A 7,126-nucleotide genomic window follows, 5' to 3' on the forward strand; every position below is an offset into this window, starting at 1 on the left:
TCCTCATACAGTATTGTTGTTGAAGTGTACAGTGATCTTCTGGTTCTGCTCATTTCACTCAGCATCAGTTCATGTAAGTCTCTCCAAACCTTTCTGAATTCTGAATTCATCCATTCATCTATTCATTAAATAGAATATATTTTTAAAATTTTTAAAAAGAAAAGAAAACAGAGAGATGGAGAAAGGAGCAAGGGGCCTGGCCTCAGGGTTCAGTGAGCTGCAACAGATGGCTAGGATTAGTAGATAGGAGGAGGATTTAATGGAATTAGTCCTGTATTTGGCTCCCAGGTTGACTTCAACTGTGACCCAAAGTTAAAATGGTGGAAAAAAGTGTTGCAACATTGATAATGGAGAGGGTGGATGTTGGAAATCATTTTAATTGCTGAAAGGGTCTGCTTCCCCCAACCCCACCCCAAACAGGTCCTGGGCACTGGAGGCTGAAAGGATATGAAATGAAAGGACACGTTTGAAGATTTGGAAAAGATTCAATTCAATTCAAAGCATTTATTAAGCCTGCATCAAACTCTTGTCTGTGGCACTGGGGATTAAAAGGCAAAAGTGAAGCAGCCCTTGCCCTTAGGAAGTTTATATTCTGCTGGAAGGAAGACAGAAGTCAATAAGTCCAAGGAAACTGAGGGGAGGATCTCAAAATGTGACCTAGGGGATGAAACAATCTATTAACATTTAGTTTTGGGTCTGCCATTATTGTGATGTGTCTCAAGTACTTCTTTTCAGTGTTTGGGACACAGTAGGTGCCTAATAAATGCCTTTTTTTGCATTTCCATCCCAGTAGGAAGGTACACCTGGATTTTAGTCAGTTCTTTGGGTGGAGACCAGAGCCCAGGAAGGCGCTTCCACATTGGTATGCTATGGACTCAGTGTTTCAGGCTATGTTCAGGAGCCCAGAACAAGCAGAGCTAATTTAATAGCTCTTTATCCCTAGCACCCTGGCCATCGAGGAGTGTATTTTTCTTAGCCACTTCAGTCCAGGACACCTAGTAAGGCATGGAGGGGTCAGGAGGCCACATTGCTGAGCCCACAGCATCTCCAGGGTGTGGTCAGCCCTCCCCGTGTGTTCTCCACATCTCCCCACTGGTCTGGAGTCCCTCATGGATGGAAAAGTCCCAGGGTGTTTGTGGGTGGGGGTTTCTATGGTCACTTTGTTCAGTTCAGTCTCCAGTCAGCAGGGAGGATTCTGGGTGGTTTGGGGTGTTGGCTCGGGATTTATGGCCCGTGGAGACATGGAGTCCGCTGAAGCCGATGGTTTGCTTTCAGACTTTCCTTTGCTCATTTATGTCTTGCCAGACAGAAATAATGTTCTCTTTCCCCCTTCTGAGGAGCGCTCACTTCCACAGGGAGGACCCAGGAATCAAATTAAAACCTTACAAATTCCAGCACGAACCAGCAATAACACATGACTCAGACGGTGTCATGGCGCGTCTCCGAGCTGCCAGGCCAGAGCCTTTCTGCTTCTTTTTTTTGGCAGGACAGTTGTTCTTAACGGGATTACTGTGTTCTGGGATTGCTGATTTGGCATCGATAGTCACCCGAGGCCTGTGGCTATGAAAGCAGAGGCTGCAGACCCTGGGATGGGACCCCAGGGCCCCTGAGACAAGAGGCCAGAAGCAGACGGACAAACGGTCAGGAGATCCATAAACCCTCGGGCTCACATTCAGACACTTTTCTGCCTTTCTTGAGAAGTCCCATTCCCTGTTTCAGGTGAGGGTAGAGCAGAGCTCAGGGAGCACCTGATGGGAAGAGCTTCCAGCCCCCTGCAAGGTTCTCCTCCCCCATTTTTGTAACCCTGGGGTCTCCTGGCCTGAGTATCTCCTTGGGCTCTTGCCCCCGTGTTTTACCAGAGGCTCATATCACCGTGGGGGTGTGTGTGTGGAGTGTGTGCTGGCTGTGTGCACTCCATCCTGCTGAAGGCCTTGGAAGGAGCCTTGCTGTGTCAGGGAGAGCAGTGGGCAGGAGGCCTGGGGGGCAGCTCCAACACCCGTAGTGGCCGCCAAACCTGGGACCTCAGTTAGGCCCGTCCTGCATCAAAGGAGGCATTATAATCCTAATAATAAATTTGATTTCCAAATGAGAACTTTGCAGGGTTTAGCAACAGGATAGTTCAAATATATTTTTTTAATTTTTATTTTATTTTATAATTATAACATTTTTTTGACAGTACATATGCAGATAGTTCAAATATTAAAGAAGCAGAAATCCTATTAGAAAACTCATGTGGTGTCTGGGCTTTAAGCCTTCCAACCTAGATACCCAAATACAAAGATTGGAAGGTTGCCAAACTTCCCTCTCTACGTTTTTGATCAGAGATATTTCAGAGATATTATAGTTTTGAGCCCATTTTTACTTTATTTTTTACTCTATTTTACTTTATTTATAAATAAGGAAACTCAGGCAAAGGGAAATGAAATGATTTTCTCCACGGTCACAGAGCTTGCCAGCATTAGGACCAAGAATTTGATTTTGCTTTCTTACAAAAGTCAAATGGGTTTAAATCTGGAAGCTGAAAAGAACCTTAAAAGCCCCTCAGCCAAACTCCTCATTCACAGAGGAGGAAATTAAGGAGCAGAGAGAGAGAAAACTACACCCACAAGACTTCACAGGCAAGACTGAGTAGAGGTGGGGGGTAGCACCCTAGCCTTGACATCAAATCTTTCCTTTCCACATGCTGATTAAACATTGGTCACACTTTGGAGAGCTGAGTCAGTGTTTTCATTTGTACCACACATTTTGGTCAAGAATTGGTCAAGAAAGAGGGTCTGTTGGGTCAGAGAGGGCTTAGGAAGGCTTGACCCAGCCAAGGCAATCCCAATAAGCTTTGGGTAGCATCCAGGAAAATAACTCTGGAAATTGAATGTAAATCAGCACATGCTATGTTTTTTCTTCTGTCATGGCTTTCCCTCTTTTTTCTGATTTTTTTCTCTTCCAATATAATTCATAAAGAAATGTGTGTTTTAAAAGTTAATATGGCTAAGAAATAGACTAGTTGATCAGTGGCATAGGTTAGGTTCACAGGCAAGATAGTGAATAAAAAAAGCAATCTAGTGTTTGATAAATCCAAAGATCCCAAATCTTGGGATAAGAATTCATTATTTGACAAAAACTGCTGGGAAAACTGGAAATTAGTATGGCAGAAACTAGGCATGGACCCACATTTAACACCACATACTGAGATAAGATCAAAATGGGTCCAAGATTTAGGCATAAAGAATGAAATCATAAATAAATTAGAGGAACATGGGATGGTTTACCTCTCAGACTTGTGGAGGAGGAAGGAGTTTGTGTCCAAGGGAGAACTAGAGATCATTATTAATCACAAAATAGAAAATTTTGATTACATCAAATTAAAAAGCTTTTGCACAAACAAAACTAATGCAAACAAGATTAGAAGGGAAGTAACAAATTGGGAAAACATCTTTACAGTTAAAGGTTCTGATAAAGGCCTCATCTCCAAAATATACAGAGAATTGACTTTAATTTATAAGAAATCAAGCCATTCTTCAATTGATAAATGGTCAAAGGATATGAACAGACAATTTTCAGATGATGAAATTAAAACTATTTCCACTCATATGAAAGAGTGTTCCAAATCACTATTGATCAGAGAAATGCAAATTAAGACAACTCTGAGGTATCATTACACACCTGTCAGATTGGCTAAGATGACAGGAACAAATAACGATGAATGTTGGAGGGGCTGTGGGAAAACTGGGACACTGATGCATTGTTGGTGGAGTTGTGAAAGAATCCAGCCATTCTGGAGAGCAATCTGGAATTATGCCCAAAAAGTTATCAAACTGTGCATACCCTTTCATCCAGCAGTACTACTACTGGGCTTATACCCCAAGGAAATACTAAAGAAGGGAAAGGGTCCTGTATGTGCCAAAATGTTTGTGGCAGCCCTTTTCATAGTGGCTAGACGCTGGAAGATGAATGGATGTCCATCAATTGGAGAATGGTTGGGTAAACTATGGTATATGAATGTTATGGAATATTATTGTTCTGTAAGAAATGACCAGCAGGAGAAATACAGAGAGGCTTGGAGAGACTTACATCAACTGATGCTGAGTGAAACGAGCAGAACCAGGAGATCATTATACACTTCAACAATGATACTGTACGAGGATGTATGCTGATGGAAGTGGAGATCTTCAACATAGAGAAGAGCTAATCCAATTCCAATTGATTAATGATGGACAGAATCAGCTACACCCAGAGAAGAAACACTGGGAAATGAGTGTAAAATGTTAGCATTTTTTTGTTATTTTTACCTTCTGAATCCAATTCTTCCTTTGCAATAACAACAACAGCAAAATTCGGTTCTGCACACATATATTGTACCTAGGATATACTATAAGATATTTAATATGTATGGGAATGCCTGCCATCTAGGGGAGGGGGTGGAGGGAAGGAGGGGAAAATTCGGAACAGAAGGAGTACGGGGGATAGTGTTGTAAAAAATGTTATAATTATAAAATTAATAAAAAAAAGTTAATATACATGTACAACCAGAAAAAAACAACCCCCCCAAACCAAACCAAACCAAACCAAACCCAAAGTCATGGCCTAGTGCCCTAGAGAGTCCCCTGGCCATTTAATGTTCCAGTCCAGTACTTTGGAAAGGTCCTGGGGCCACATCATGTCCCAATTCAGTACCTGAGAGACACTGGGTCTCTGCATCAAATGATAAATAACAATGGTTAGCATTTATATAGCGATGCCTTTGATCCCCATAATTGGGCTTAGCATTATTATTATCCTCATTTTCAGATGGGCAAACTGAGGTGCAGAGAGGTTACGTGATTTGCAGAGGGCCTGAGGTAGGATTTGAACTCAGGTCTTCCTGACTCTTGGCCCAATGCTCTGACCAATGTGCCACTTAAATACCTAATGAATGAGACGGATCAGGCAGAATCCGGCCCTTGGGTTCAAAATATCAAGATCAGAAGATAGGAAGCAGCATCTAAGCAATCATTCTCCTGGGCATTTTAGTGGACGGCAAGCTCAGTATGACTCAGCAGGGCAACAAGGCGCCAAACAATGCTGAACATTAATTTGTGTTGAGTTTGAAGAGAAATGATGGAGAGGAGGAACAGGGGAGGCTTCCGTGGTCCCCCACCTGGTCATTGCCATTCGGAGTGACGCACTGTGGGCAGGCAGGTCCTGACAGGTGGGAGACTGGCCTGAGTTCCAGGCCCTCTCTCGGGACAGTCATGGCTAGATTTCCACCAGGAAGATTTTTTCCAACCTTCAAATCAGGCTGCACGATTTCCCTTTGAATCCACCATGTGTAGACTTATTTCTGCCGGAGTACGGCTAAGACTGTAGTTCTGGGAAGGCAGGGTTGGGAATTCCAGGGATCCTGACTCCTTCCCCTCTCTCAGTCTGAGATGGGCTGTTTCCGAGGAGCAATTCCCAGGGATTCCCAGGAGAGATGGAGACAGGTGTGGAACCCAGCGTGGGTGAGGGAAAGTAATGCACAGTACACAATCATTAGACTGAAGCCAGACCGTGAAGGGCTTTGAACGCCGAGCAGTTTACAAAAGAAATTTACTCTGGTTGTGTATTTCTTAATTTCTTTATAATAAAAAGATCATTTTGCATAAAAGAGATGAGTGACAAGTGTGGAAAATGTTTACATTTCTTATGAAATTACAAATGATCATCCATTTATCTCTGTAAGCTCTTGTTATGCAATATTCTGCCTATTTGAGTTATATGCAGCCTGTACTTCATGTAGCTATGAATCTGAAACTGAAATTTGTCTTGCATTTGCTTATAGAGAACAAACCACCATTTCTGGGCCATCGAGCAGCTGGGAATGTGGGTCTGGAGTTCAAAAAGGGGATGGAAGAGTTGGATGTGTAGGTTTGGGAACAGAACCGAGATGGTCTTTGAAGTCAGGATAGTGCTTTTGAGGCATCGTGGAAGTTCCTCCCCAGCCAGAGTTCATAAGATTTAATAAGAGTCAAAAAGTTAACAAGAATCTTTTAAAAGAAAAAATTAAGAAACGAATTAGAAAATGTCAAATTCATTTCTTTGTCTGTGTCTCTTTCTGCCTCTCTGCCTCTCTATGTCTGTATAGGTCTTCTCTTCCCTTTTCCTTTTCCTTTTCCTTTCCCTTTCCCTTTCCCTTTCCTTTTCCTTTCCCTTTCCCTTTCTCTTTCCTTTTCCCTTTTCCTTTCCCTTTCCCTTTTCCTTTCCTTTTCCTTTTCCTTTCCCTTTCCCTTTCTCTTTCCTTTTCCCTTTTCCTTTCCCTTTCCCTTTTCCTTTCCTTTTCCTTTCCCTTTCCCTTTCCCTTTCTCTTTCCTTTTCCCTTTTCCTTTCCCTTTCCCTTTTCCTTTCCTTTTCCTTTTCCTTTTCCTTTCCTTTCATCTTTCCCTTTTCCCTTTACCTTTACCTTTCCCTTTCTCTTTCTTTTTCCCTTTCCCTTTCCCTTTCCCTTTGCCTTTTCCCTTTCCCTTTCCCTTTCTCTTTCTTTTTCCCTTTTCATTTCCCTTTCTCTTTCCTTTTCCTTTTCCTTTCCCTTTCCCTTTTCCCTTTCCCTTTCTCTTTCTTTTTCCCTTTTCATTTCCCTTTCCCTTTCCCTTTCCCTTTCCTTTTCCCTTTCCTTCTCTCCTCTGACTCTCTCTTTTCATCGGGGCCTGTGATTTCATCAGTGTTGTGAACTCTTGGTGTGGAAAGTCCCCATCCCAATATACATCAGCACTTCTGCAATTTTTTTGCCCTGAAGAGCTTCCTGGGACCGTGGAAGTTGACTGTGTTGCCCAGGACGTGGAGTGGAGGCCAGATTTGAGCGCAGTTCTTCTGGACTCTGTTGCCACACACTTTGATATGATCTCTCTCTCTCTCTCTCTCCTTCCATCCTCTGTCATTGATCCCCTTGCACACGGGCATTTTGCTCCATCCATTTTCATTCTAGTTTCTCTAGGATCGCTACAAAGTTCCCCCTGGAGATCCCCATCCGCAGGCGGTTTGAGAAGCTCAGAACTGACTTGGGGCTGGAGCACGCTTGGCAATCAGGGGCCTGGAGGCGGAGGGATTTCTTTTGCCTCCATAAGGAGAGACCATTTGTGGGAGCGGACGGCAGAGGTGACTTGCTAAAGCTACT

The sequence above is a fragment of the Sminthopsis crassicaudata genome, chromosome 4 (genome assembly GCF_048593235.1).
Source record: "Sminthopsis crassicaudata isolate SCR6 chromosome 4, ASM4859323v1, whole genome shotgun sequence".
NCBI classification, from domain to species: domain Eukaryota; kingdom Metazoa; phylum Chordata; class Mammalia; order Dasyuromorphia; family Dasyuridae; genus Sminthopsis; species Sminthopsis crassicaudata.